Below are 14518 nucleotides of genomic sequence, written 5' to 3'. Positions count from 1 at the left end.
TTTTAATAACATCAAGTGAAATTGCACCTTTATGTGGCTGGCGGTCAATCATAGACCTCAACAAGAGGTAACTGGCAAATAGCTTTATAAGAAGGGCATCTGAATTGTTCTTGTTTTCCTACATGATCAAATATTCACATCCAAATCCACAATCTAAATTCATATCCCTATAAAGCCTGAAATCCATCGAGTGCATGAGGTCCACTTTCCCATTTGCCTTTGCCCACTAAACAATGGTAACTTTATGTGTGAACAATGATAGATAAACAAAACAAGAAAGTAATAAATGGGGCTAATCCATAACCCTCCAAAGTCACAACTAATCAACAACTTGAGCATTGAACAGAGCATTGTGTTAAGTACATGAAAAAAAGAAAATGAGTAGCAATAGTCTACTGCCCACGATGTTGAACTATATGCATCGATATGAATGCACTTAAAAGCGCAAAGCTGCTTCAGTTTGAGGGTCACAAATTTGTCCATAATGCACATAAAATACATCTGAATATAACTGAAAACAATAGAAAAATCTAAGAGCTTTGTGAGAAGTACAAATACATGAATCCATTCCTGAGAATGCAGGCAGTCACTAACAATCATTTTGAAAGAACCAGCAGAGCTAGCATTGTAGGGCATGCAAAATCATACTGGGTTCAAAGAGGGATCTACTAACCGCACCCTTGCGTGTACGTCTGCCAATCTGATGTTGTATTGCAGATTCTAGATGGCTAGAGTATCAACAAAACGAATTCTCTTCTCATGGTTTATGTTCATGCTGCAATCAATGGTTGTCTGTCAATATATGCAAAACTTCACTAAATAATGACACAATATGCTTATATAGATGCTTTGCCAGCCTGATTATAAAAGACATAGTTAGGGATGTGGCAGCTATTCCAGGTTGAGATCTGATAGAGACCCTGATTACATTCTGGACATAGCCCACTACACTTGACATAGACAAGATAGGCTCAATATTATTAGCCAATGATTTCACTTGTAACATATTAATTATAGAAAATCATTAACATTGATGAGTGTATAGGACATTAGGCACTTATATGGGTCAGACTGCTGCTGCTAGAAACAATGAAAAATGACAGGCGACACTAAGGTTCCAGGGTCTTTTCAAATACTTACCGCACAATACGCCAAATAATAAAACTATTGAAAAAAGATTAAATCAAATGATTTACCATGCACCCAATGAACTACCCTTATTTTTTTAATACGCCAAATAATAAAACTATTGAAAAAAGATTAAATCAAATGATTTACCATGCACCCAATGAACTACCCTTATTTTTTTCCTTCCTTGATATACAAAAACATATAATTTTAGAACAAGGAATTTTCTTTTTCTTGCTTCCTTTGCAAACAGGAAGAGTGCATCATTGTGGGTGTCCAACTGTGAACATGCATGTGAGTGAGCAAGCAATCAAGACAAGGGAGGGAGAGAGAGAGAGAGAGAGTAAGGGTAGGTATGGGGCGTTATGTTGGGATACCTTAAATAATGAATATTGTGGTGACCATTTGAGCTGTAGCCCTCACATAATCACGAAGAACTTCCAAAACAGCATATGGCTTTTGAGATGTAGCTGCATTGTCTAAATACACCAAGCTGGAACCATTTACCTCATATAAAATTTATGTAGTCAGTCTCAAATCCAAAATGAGAAATCAAGCCTCCACCATGTAGAGGCCTCTTGGAAATAAAAGACAACCAAAAGACAATTCAATAAAGGGACAACCCAAGCTAGAGGAATAAAAAAAATTCAAGCCCTAAATTGATGACATAAAAATGCATGGATACGAACATGGGTGGAGCGAGAAATTAGTAAGGTGGGGAAAGAGGGAGGGGGCACAAACCAAAGGGCTGAATGCCTCAACTGATCCTTTTATTACAAAGCTATACTACATAAAAGATTTTAACAGCAGCTAGAATGAAACAAAGGATAAAGATCAAACAGATGAAATTTATACAACTCACAAAAACAAGATTAGGTGGACATATACTATACCACTATGCAACTTCGATAGAACTTTTGAAAAATATCATCTAGAGTCAGCTTAATCACTTGTCCCAAATGGTCTACCTCTCCAAAGACAAAAGGAAATGATGGATAATTCATCATGCTCAGCATGGTTGAACTAGGTTTGAGGGGTTTCATCTATTTCACAGAAGGACTAACAATTTGGTAACAAAATGGTCAAACATTTTCAAGACTAAAGGGGATTGGTTAGTTATTGCTATGCCTAGGAATCCTGGAAGCATACAAGATACGTCAAGTTTTTACATTGAATTTTGAAATAGTTCAAAAATAATCAATTCAACTCATAAACTTGAGTGCTCGTGTTGTGAAAATAATATAGCCTTCATGTACCGTTAGTACCATACAAGCATTTGGTTTTATTTCGCATCAATGTTGTCGAATCTTTAAAAGGAATGTCCTTCAAATTCCAGAATATGAACAAAAAGGAACCATCCTCGACATCCTAGATAATCAAAACAAGGAGCAGATATTAACCCCAAAATCGTACATCCACGAAAGATTGTCGCATTCAATTCTTGCGAGTTCAGCCTTCATGTCTTTCATCTCTTGGCAAGCACCTTTTGCTTTTTTCTTCATTTTTTTTCTTTTGCATTCAACTTTTTGCCTTTCAATTTTTTTTCTTATGCATTTCTTTTTTTTTTTTTTTTGGGCCGACCTTCACCTTTGAGGGAATACCTCACCACCCCAAAGGCTACTACGAAGCTCCACCACTTTGGTAGTTATGTGTAGCTTTGTCACGTGTCCAACCCGCTTCACCTTACGGGTTTTCAACGAACCAAAAGTTCGTAAATCATTATCTTCGCGAAATAGACATAAATCACCTTTATGTCTACCCGGTACTCTCGATTACTAACTCAGAGGAACGACTACACAAGCTCCGAGCCCATCTCTCAACTCTCATTTTACTACCTGCCAAGATCTTATAGAGCATTTTGGCTTCTCCCTCAATATATTTTCCTGCTAAATCCTTGCAAATGCTTAATCGCCAGAGTCAATAGCATTTCCTAGTCTTGACTTTCTCAACTTCATAGGATTTTTCTTCACTGCTCATATCCGGATTTGTTCGATTTTCCTCTTCCATTGATGGACAACAAAAATTTGAAATTTCCACCTTCCACTTGGAAAGGTACTAAGAATAAAGCAAGGCACATCATTGTGTGAGAAAACACTTTGAAAATGTTTTTAAGCAAAACTGAAAAGTTTCTCTTTTACAAAAGTTCTTGACATCAAATGGTATATCACCAGGAGAAAGGAACTGTACTCCCTAAAGAGATGGGTGAATGTAAAACTTGGCTGGTTAAAAGAACGAACTTCACCAAATCTCCCATAAAAGTAGGGTCTTCTATACAAAAGATTGGTTTAAGGGTGAGGAGTTCCCAGAAAAGTTGGGTATTCAACTGATTGAAAGTTTCACAAATGGTTTGGGTTAGGTTCTTCTATCAAAAAACACTAAAAATTCAAAAAGAAGGATAAAACTTTAGTACGTAAAAAAAGAGGCATCGTCAGCTAAGGTCTCAACTTTATGATACAAAAATCCAATGCCGTAAACAACCCCAAGCATCATAACGTTGTTGTTGACGACCACTTCTGAACTTAAATCAAATTAGACATTGACCCACCAATCAGCTTACATGTGAATAACCAAAGCTAATGCTTCTACAATCAACTCATGTTTTAGCATTGAAAAAGGGAAGAAGGAAACATCTCCAAGTCAAACTAATTATGTAGCTTTAAGTCCTCAACACTAGAAAACCAATTACACATGCAAATACATGAACAAAAACAAGGGTACTTACATAGATGTTTTTTGTTAATTTTACTATACTCTTTAGTATGCTTTCTTCAATGAGAGAAGAAACTACAACTATACCAGCAATTGATGCCAGCATGACATCAAGATCCAAATCAAGGCCAAACATGAGCAAATATAAAAGCACAAAACGTATGGCAGAAGCATAGAGATGCTAGGGCTTTTTAAACGATATCCAAGTTTAATAAGAGCAGTACAGAAACATGGAACAAGTGATGGCATAACATATTCATAGAAATTTTGAATTGGACATGCCTGAACTCGAGAAACATCTGTGGAGTTAGAAGTGCCTCCAAAAGAGTCCACATTGTCATCAGGACGGGGTCCACAAGACATTGAACTGGTTGGCACTTGAACACAAAGGATTCCTTGTAGCCTGAGCAATTCAAACAAATGCAATCCAATAAGACATATTGTATGTTAAATGTGAAATTTATCTAAATGAAGAACAAGAAAACTGATCCCGTAAATTGAAAAGTAAACACACTGTAATCAAAAGGTTCTTGCTTAGTGGCCCTACCAAAATGCGGACTTCTATGGAGAAGTCATAAGAATCATGCAGGAAGAAACATGGACATCATTTATTCAAATTTTCCATGCATAGACAATCCACAAAAAGCTCAATTTTTTCATACGAGCTCCTTACCCACTAAGAAAATAATGATTCATAACACCCATGCATAGACAAGCAACAAAACATTTGTCAAGAGATGTAGACATGAAATCAATGGAAAAAATAGAGTTGCATGAGATTGCTAGATAAGCTAAGCTTCTCCCAGTACGTTGAATCTCCTTTCCATGGTCCTCAAGAAGTGAACAAGTAAATCTATATGTTGGTTTGTTTGTGCTTCTTAGGTGTGTACTTTAGTTGGACAATCGAATCTTGTACTAGGTAAACAGCCAAAATTATGAAGCTCCCCTAACTGCAGTAATTTCTACAAGTATATCATTCTAAAGGGCTAGAAAATCAGATTTGTGTATCTTAAAATGGCTTAAGATTACTGTAATTTTGATCTTCAGTAGAAAAGCAATAAAAAAAAGGACAGGAGAGAACACTACTCAAAGCTATACCACAAAGCTATACCACAGACCAACAAACTGAAAATTTCAAGTTCATGAGACCAACTAGATAAGCAGTATTTGTCAATTTTCCTTCTTTCTTTGACATTTTTTTCTAAATGTAATTCAGCAGATAAAATTTAATCTAAACACTAAAAAGCAAAGATCACTTTCTAGTTATGTCAGTTACTAATATTGAAGAAGACTAATCTACATTGACTCATGATATCTATCATGTCAAGAATAATGTTGGTATCTATCCATGCATGCAATCCTCATACTTAGTTTTCTTGCTGCTACCTTTATCTATTAGGTGATATATCAAAGCAAAGCATGGAAAAATCCATTTGGTAGGCACCTATAAATAGACACACATATCTGCACATACTAAAGCGATGATATGTTGAATAGACAACTCACCTTAAACTCACATTGGTGGGAGGTTCAGAATACTGGAAATATTCGATAGAAGGTTATTCTGCAAATCTCTGCAATAAACAAATACACTAAATTACATGTAAAACAAGAAATAACTAACAGGTCTATGGCCAGTGTTACTGCAGATAAATTTAATTAAACCTACCGACTTGAAGATAGAATAAAGAATCTTATGGAGCAATAAGAGACGTGACATTATGCCAACAAAAAGCTCAAAAAAAAACACAGAACATAAAATCAAAGAAATGAAAAACAACAAAAAATTTTGAAAACATAAACTATGAGCCGATCCTTGGAACCATAAGTTCTATTCTACCAAATTGTGCCTGGAACCATTCGACTGATTACTTTCTAGGGATTTGTAAAAGCATATCTCTAGAAAGCTTCAAAAAATACAAGCATTTCAGAGTAAAAACACACAACCAACCCATTGATGATACTGCAATGAAACTGACAATATAAAAGCAACACCTATGGCTAGAAATCTTGCCTTTCAAGTTCAATGTGAGACGAGGGAGCGCAGAAAAATTTTGAGGAACAGTACCAACGAGGTAAGAAAAAAGCTAAAACCAAGGCCTGCAAGCTGCGAATCCTTGAAGCGAAACCTGAAAAAGCCCCAAAATGAGGAAGAGAACCAATATATATATATATATTATCAGCCTACTGAGAGAGAGAGCAGCCCTGGAATCGGTGTCAGGACAGATTGAGTTGGTCATGAGAAGGAGAATGCACGTTGTTGCAGTTGCGGCTAACTAAACCAAGAAGAACACGAGAGAGAAAGAGAGATAGAGCACCTTGCTGGACGGTCGCTTCTGGAGGAACGGTGGAAAGGAGCCGGAGAACGGCGAAACGGAGGTTGATGGCACAGTAGAACGACAGAAAGGGCGTCTGTCTGTTAACATTTCGAAACCACTTCGAACAAAGAAAGTCATGAAATGGAATGCCCTGGCCACGTGGGAAAGCGTTTCGCCACGTATCCGTGACTTCCTAAATGGGAGACGAAGCGACCATCCCTCCCTTAATTGCAGTTGAAAAAAGAAAATTGTGGTTAACCTTTTTTTTTTTAACTGGCACAATATACATTTAATACAATACATCATCCAGTAAGTTTGCTGCCTTGGGTCCTTTGGGTTGGTGGCACGAGTCTCTCAATATTTCTTTTTTTTTTTCTTACATGCCAAAATTTTGTTTTTCTGAAACGGTGCTTGCGATCGATGCCCAAAAAAAGTTGATTATTTTGCTCCCAAATTTAAAAAACATTGTTGGTCTTTAAAACATTAAATTTGAATTAAATAAAAAATATAAATGGGATCTCTACGTCGGGCTTGTCTTACCAAGATAAGATATGAAGACTTGGAAATCATATCCGTATGTGCACATAGAAGGTATTGTGATAAATATACATACTTTATGAATTTGTCTTCAAGCTTACGCTTCATTCCACCTCACTTGACAAGCTCAACGCTTCCCTTCGCCTCATCCCATTTAACAACATTGATGGGCTTCATCACCAGATTACTAGCTAGCAAGCAATAATAAGAAAGCAAAAAAATTCTTACAATGGATACAGAGGCACTTAACTGTTGGATCCACACACAAGTCTGAACTTCAATATCACATAAAAGAGTGAACCAGCTGTCAAATTCTGATATTGCCCATAAACTGATCTTTTGAATCTTTTCCTCTTTTTCTGTCTCCTCTCCCTCTGTTCGCCTCTCTAGTACAACAAACAAATTCCCAGCGACAATCAGTTTCAACAAAAATGGCCCACTTTACATGAAAATTTCCAACTTGTTCAGAAATGGAAGCATTGAAGCATTATGAACCACTTCGATGCAAGAATAAAAGTAGAACTCAACAACCACAGGCTGCGGCAGAACATTCATCACTAGCTACCCATAAATTTTTGGAATGATGATACACAGTAGGTAAGCTGATGAAGAAAAACAAGTAACTTTGTGTTGGTTTCAGTCCTAACATCCGAAGCCTCAAGTAATAGAATTCCAGCAAGTTGACTCACTACCAAGAAAACAAGGCAAGCAATGGCAGCCTAGCTCTAGCAACTTTTCAAAGTTCCCAAATCTCTTCTTGATAGCAACACTCAGACCTCAGTGTGGAGGCCCGCCACACGCATTGTCATGAAACCGGCACAATCCAACCTCAGTGTGGAGGCCCAATTGATTCTCTCCATACCTTTGATATATATATATATATATAGGAACTCAACCTAGGTGATAAGAAAAAAGTTACCATGTTCTATACTTTCATTTATTTAGTTGGATGCCTCCATTTATTTATTCAAAGGGCATGAACAAATTATCTTTCCATATATGTTAATGGTCTAATTATCACTGTTTCATCTTGATATTTAATCAACCAGATTCTTTGTCAGCTAAGTCGCATGGGTACAAATATTTTAGAAAATACGGATGCAAGGGTACCATAGGGTGTACATATACATATGCAAAATATCACAAAAAGTTTCAAAACAAAAGCAACACTTAAATAAACAAGTAAAATAAATAAAATCAGCATCTGTTAGTGACTAAAAACTCCTAAAGACAGAATGAAGACAAAGGTAAAAATAATCTTAAATCAAGTACTACTTCAAAACAAAGGCAACACTTAAATAAACACAAGACAAAGGTAAAAACAATCTAAATCAAGTAAAAGTAATTTGGATCAATTTTGATCCCAAAAGTACTCAGGCATGTCCAAGTACTCGTTGTGTGATGTCGGTATAGCGACACACGTATACTAACCTTATTGAAGAAACCTTCTCAGTTTGTGACAATGTGTGAAAGAGGACACAATCACAGGTGTGCAAAACAAGACCACACAAGTGAGCATTATCACAACTATAAAAGTGAAAGAATTTTCATATAAATTCTGATCTTTCAGGTACGTGCTCACCATAATGGTGAAAGAGGACACAATCATATATGTGCAAAACAAGACACATTCTCCTCAATAAATGTAAAATTGGCAATCTACTATCCTTCATGCTTTAACTATGGAGGGCAATACTAGCAGCAACCAACAAGAGATATTGATCATACCATAACTCCTAAGGTTCACATACATTCCAGCACATATGTTGACCAGCACTCCTTAGAAAATGGCATTTTCTCTTTCTCCCTCCCAACCAACAGGCATATTTCCTTCTTGATTCCATTTTTCCCTTCATTTCCAGTCATCCTCTTGCAACTACATTATACTTCTCTCATCCAGCCTACTTCTTCCTCTTTTTGCTTTGTTTTTTTAATCATTTTTTCTTTGCTTTATATTTTTTGTTCTTGGGAGCGCCTTTTCCCAGCAGTTTGCATCGAGGAATCCCCACCCTTATTTGATTAAGGTGTTGAAGATTTTTGTTATGTTTTCTTAATAGGGTAAAGGCTTGGTATATAGACTTCTATTTGGCATCAATTACCTATTAATTAGTTTATCACATATGGTGTGTTTATGTATAGACTCTTATGTGGTATCAAATACTTTGGCTTATAGCCCTATCATGCCTTTAATTCAAATTAAATGAACAAAAAGGGAAAGACGTACAGTAAGATGAAAATTATTAGTCAAAAGCAGCAAAAAAACAATAGTCACAAGACAAGCACATACATGTCCATTAAGTCCTAGGAAACCACACAAGTGAGTATTATCACAACTATAAAAGTCAAAGAATTTTCATATAAATTCTGATGATCTTTCACATGCATGCTCAGCATAGTGCTGAAAGAGGACACAATCATAGGTGTGCAAAACAAGACCACACAAGTGAGCATTAGTGAAAGAAATTTCATAAAGAAATTTCATATAAATTCTGATCTTTCCGATACATGCACAACATAATGGTGAAAGAGGACACAATCATATATGTGCAAAACAAGACCCATTCTCCTCAATAAATGTAAAATTGACATTCTACTATCCTTCATGTTTTAACTATGGAGGGCAATACCAGCAGCAAGCAATAAGAGATACCATAACTCCTAAGGTTCACATGCATTCCAGCACATATGTTGACTAGCACTCCGTAGAAAATGGGTGCTGCCGGCACATCAGTTATTCATACTGAATAAGAAAAAGCTGCAACTTACAACCATAACCTCCATTCTCATGAGCACAGATAACTGAAAACCAATCGCATTACTGATCAAAAGGTTTCTAAAAATGGTTACAATAACAAAACAACCATAGAAGGAGAAAAAATACAAACAAAGATCACATATAAATCTGAATAATTTTTATAACCAACCAATAAAACGAAATCAAGAAAATGTTATATTTACCACAAATGGCTGACTCCATCCCAAAATACCATATATACATTACTGATCACAGAGAATTTCATTTGCTATAATCTTCCCAAAACCATTTCTCAGGATCAATGTACTCAGCGGCATCTAAAATAGAGGTGAATTGTACCCGAACATTATTTTCTCTTTTGATTTATGGTTAACGAAATCAGTTGTGGTAATAGTTTAGCATCTAAAATGATAGGTCCATGTAAAACGACAGGTAAAGTTTCCCAAAGACAATAAGTGATGAATATGAATTACAACAATACATCACAAACACATCAGATCCTGGAAATGGCAGACAATTCCCTCAAATAAACTTATGCATATAACCTACAAAGAATTTTAAATATGTCCCACCTATTATAACTTATTTTAAAATCCAAAACATGAGACTGAAAACACATACAATAAGTAAGCACATCTGCAATATATTGTAATGGGTATCCACACAAAAAAAAAAAGAGAGAGAGAGAAAAAAGAAACACACACACACACACACCATAGATAAGACGACATGCAAACTTATTTCTCTATGTGTGAGTATTGTTGTCACTAGGCCAAGTGGAAAGGAATTACATTAAGACCAAAGAGATGTGGTGTGCTTCACAAGATAGCAAGTTCTATAAACAAATACCATTTAGTCTATACAAATTAGAGCCTTGCTTCACATCCATCACTACCTTAAACTAAAATATGCCAAAACAAGCAACACAGGATATCAATATGTATAAATTATGCATCTGCCCATCTGAGAAGTTTTTTTTTTTTTTTGTAAATCTTAATGGTATAAAATTAAGAAAAATCAAGACAAAACAACACTACGATCAAGAAAATGTGAAGGCAGGATGTGAAAGACAAAAGAAATGCGTATTGATGAACCAAAAAAAGGTTTCAAAGAAGCCCACATTGAGTGGGACGGTGGGACAACCTGTCCCTTATTTATAGTACAAGTTATGTAAAAGAAAGGCATGATGGGCAGCTGTAAATAGAGAGCCGTTTGAGCCTATGCGTGTGTCTATATATATATATATATATATATATATATATATATATACACACGCACAACACACAATTAATTAACTGTTGTATAATTTTTTAAAAAACATTGTAAGTACACCTTAGCCCTTGTGTCATTTTTCAGAAGGAAGGAATCCTGGTCACCTCTTTCAAAAGGAAGACCTGGATGTCGTCCCTTTTTTAGGATGACCAGGGTTTTCATTCAAAAGGGTGAAAACCCTGGTCGCCCTTTGGAAAAAGGATTGTCCTTTGCATGACTCGATTGAAAAAGGAGGAGAGATAGGAGGGAAAAAGGGAGGGATAACAGAAACAAAGAGAGAAGATGGAGAAAAGAAAAAAAGATAGTGGGCATGCATATTGGACACTTCATGTTTCAAAAATGAAAGGCCAAAGGACTGTCAATGTGCGTAGGCGTCATGTATGTAGGTGTCGGGCCATCCAACACTGACACTTCATGTTTTCAGAAGTGTCCATGCAACAGAGCTTGCATTCTTTTGCCTTCTCTGCATGGATTCCTCTAATTCGCACTCACTTGGTAAATTTTTGTGTAAAAAATTTTGTAAAATCAAAAAACGATGTTATGTTCTGCAAAATTTCAAATTATCCACATATTTCACCAAAACATGTAAAGAAATGCAATTTCAACAGAATTTTTTTAAAATGCCACCATTCAGAATCAACTGGTGCTTTTCGAAAGAAATACCCCAAGTCGGGGTTATGGATGTTGAAGATACTCGATGAGATAACGCGCCAGGTTTAATCTTCTATCCCAAATGGTTCGTCCTATTCTGAGACAGAGGAAACGATGGAATTCACACTCAATATGAGCATACTATGTTTGAAGAGTTTCATCTATTCTATGAATGGACTAGTATTTTGGTAATGAAATGGGCAAACATCTTTCAAGACCAAAGGGGGATTGGTTAGTTCCTCCTATGCTTAAAAAGCCTAAAAACATAACAAGGGATGTCAAGTTTTTACATTGAAATAGTTCAAAAACGATCAACTTAACTCATACGTTTGTGTGCTCGTGTTTTACAAATAATATGACCTTAATTTACCCATAGTACCATACAAGCATCATGCTTCATTTCGCATCAATGTTGTCAAATCATAAAAGAGGATGTCTTTCAATTTCCAAAATATCAACATAAAGGAATCATCCTCGACATCCTAGATAATCAAAAAAAGGAGCTGGTATTGACCCCAGAACCAAACAGCCGCGAAAGATAGTCGCATTCAATTCCTGAGAGTTTAGCCTTCGTGTCTTTCATCTCTTGGCAAGCATTTTTTGCTTTTTTTTTCCTTTTTTCCTTTTTTCTTTCTTTGGCATTCGGCTTTTTGCCTTTTTTTTCATTTGATTTTTTTTTCTTTTCAGGCCGACCTTCACCTTTGAGGGAACACCTCACCACCTCAAAAGCTACTACGAAGCTCCACCGCTTTGGTGGTTATGCATAGCTTTGTCACGTGTCCAACCCGCTTCACCTTACGAGTTTTCGACGATCCAAAGGTTCATAAGTCATTTATCTTCGCGAAATAGACATAAATCAACTTTATGCCTACCCGGTACTCTCGATTACTGACTTAGAGGAACGACTACACAAGCCCCGAGCCCATCCCTCAACTCTCATTTTTTTACCTGTCAAGATCTTATAGAGCATTGTGGCTTCTCTCTCAGGATATTTTCATGCTAAATCCTTGCAAATGCTTGAAAACCAAAGTCAATACATTTCCTAGTCTTGACTTTCTTAGCTTCATAGGATTTTTCTTCACTGTTCATATCTAAGATTTTTTCAGCTTCCCTCTTCCATTGATTGCCAAAAAAAAAATTGAAATTTTCTCCCGCTACATGGTGAGATACCAAAGTAAAGAAAAGACATATCATTGAGTGAGAAAACATTTTTAAAATGTTCGTAAACAAAAAATTAAAAATTTTATCCAAAGTCCTTGACATCAAATGGTATGTCATTAGGAGGCAAAAACAATAAAACCTAAAGAGATGTGTGAATGCAAAACAAGATGGTTTGGCTGGGTAGAAGAATGAACTTCACCAACTCCGTCATAGAAATAGGATATTTTAAATGCACGATTGGTTTAAGGGTGACGAGTTCTCATAAGTGTTGGGTCAGCAACTAATTGAAAGTTTTGCAAAAGGTTTGGGTTAAGCACTTTTCTTTTCCCGAACAAAGCCCAAGACAAACAGTCCTATGTGTTGGCTTTTGTAAAATCAAATGGTAAATGTTAACGACAACTATGGATTGGACTTTGTTAGACTCTGAATGTAAGACTGTCCACCAAAATTTAACTAGTACTGTGTCCGATCACATGAGAACTTTGTGAAATTCTGATTTTGCAAAAGGATAACAACACAGGGGACAAGTTCATCTTGAACTTTCTCATAAAAATATAGCCTTGTGGCAAGCAAACTTCCACAAATTCTCTATTGTAAGGTATTCTTTGAAGAGGTTGGATGATGGATCATTTATTAATAAAGGAAAATTGCTACTTCCATAGCTCATTTTCCTACATAGCTAAAGACCATTTCCAGGACTAAGTTGGATTGGCTTTAAATGGATTAAAGATGATTTAATCACAAGCTGAGGTCTAAGACAAATGAACAATCCAAGATTCTTCACTCGTGATATATTTAAATTAAATGCACGATTGGTTTAAGGGTGACGAGTTCTCATAAGTGTTGGGTCAGCAACTAATTGAAAGTTTTGCAAAAGGTTTGGGTTAAGCACTTTTCTTTTCCCGAACAAAGCCCAAGACAAACAGTCCTATGTGTTGGCTTTTGTAAAATCAAAGGGTAGAAGAATGAACTCACCAACTCCGTCATAGAAATAGGATATTTTAAATGCACGATTGGTTTAAGGGTGACGAGTTCTCATAAGTGTTGGGTCAGCAACTAATTGAAAGTTTTGCAAAAGGTTTGGGTTAAGCACTTTTCTTTTCCCGAACAAAGCCCAAGACAAACAGTCCTATGTGTTGGCTTTTGTAAAATCAAATGGTAAATGTTAACGACAACTATGAGATTGGACTTTGTTAGACTCTGAATGTAAGACTGTCCACCAAAATTTAACTAGTACTGTGTCCCGATCACATGAGAACTTTGTGAATTCTGATTTTGCAAAAGGATAACAACACAGGGGTAATCACAAGTGAGGTTAAGAATACAAGATCAAATAAACAAGAGGCTCGCAAGGATTTTTCACTCGTGCATATACTTACAAAGGTCCTAAATATACGACTCAAATTGTGGTTTTCATATCTAAAATACAGCTAAAGGGCATACTAAACCAGAGGCCACACCTCTAGATAGCACAAACAAAACTTGATAAGAGATAATCCTCTTAGCATTAATACACAAAAACAATACGCAGACATCAAAACAAAAACACCATACATGTCCTAAGGAGCCTTCATCTCCCTAAGTGGAAATTCTTTAACCTGTAAACAGGTTCAGAATTTTACTCTATTTGATAGATATACAAAGGCCTAAAAGTTAAAGAAAAATCAGAAATAGGAACTAGAAAGATCGAAAAAACACTAAAAAAAGGTACAATTGATAATATCTTTTCTACAGAGCATTAATAATCTGAGAACGGAGCAGAAAATTCTGGTTTTCAGAATTATAGTTCCCAAGAAACAGAAACGAGGAACAGTATAGAAATCTGTCAAAACCACTAAAAGCTCAAAAAGTCCTAAATTTTGTGGGATGACATCAGAGATAGTAGAGAAATATCATACCAAAAATCAGACCACATTCAGACTTTAATTCATAAAACGAAAGTAAAAAAATGTTCCACCTAAAACAGGGGCAGACTTTTCCAGTTCTG

At 36.0% G+C, this 14518-nt stretch overlaps 2 long non-coding RNA genes across 3 annotated transcripts in view; both read right to left on the bottom strand.

The window, feature by feature from the left end:
• Window positions 1-5411, bottom strand: part of LOC116249577 (uncharacterized) — a 33520-nt gene extending 28109 nt beyond the window's left edge. For both annotated transcript variants that reach the window (XR_007572745.1, XR_007572748.1), the window contains exon 1: window positions 5344-5411. This is a non-coding gene — a long non-coding RNA (uncharacterized LOC116249577). The remainder of the gene's footprint in view (window positions 1-5343) is intronic.
• Window positions 5412-5857: 446 nt separating this feature from the next.
• LOC116250290 (uncharacterized) lies at window positions 5858-9458 on the bottom strand. Its single transcript, XR_004171414.2, has 3 exons — window positions 9343-9458; window positions 6156-7078; window positions 5858-5966 (listed from the first exon to the last, which is right to left on the bottom strand). It is a non-coding gene; the product is annotated as an uncharacterized LOC116250290 (long non-coding RNA).
• Between the last annotated feature and the right edge of the window lie 5060 nt (window positions 9459-14518).

The sequence above is a fragment of the Nymphaea colorata genome, chromosome 3 (assembly GCF_008831285.2).
Source record: "Nymphaea colorata isolate Beijing-Zhang1983 chromosome 3, ASM883128v2, whole genome shotgun sequence".
NCBI lineage: Eukaryota > Viridiplantae > Streptophyta > Magnoliopsida > Nymphaeales > Nymphaeaceae > Nymphaea > Nymphaea colorata.
Note: the sequence above shows the minus strand (reverse complement) of the source record. Positions and strands in the feature narration are given on the sequence as shown.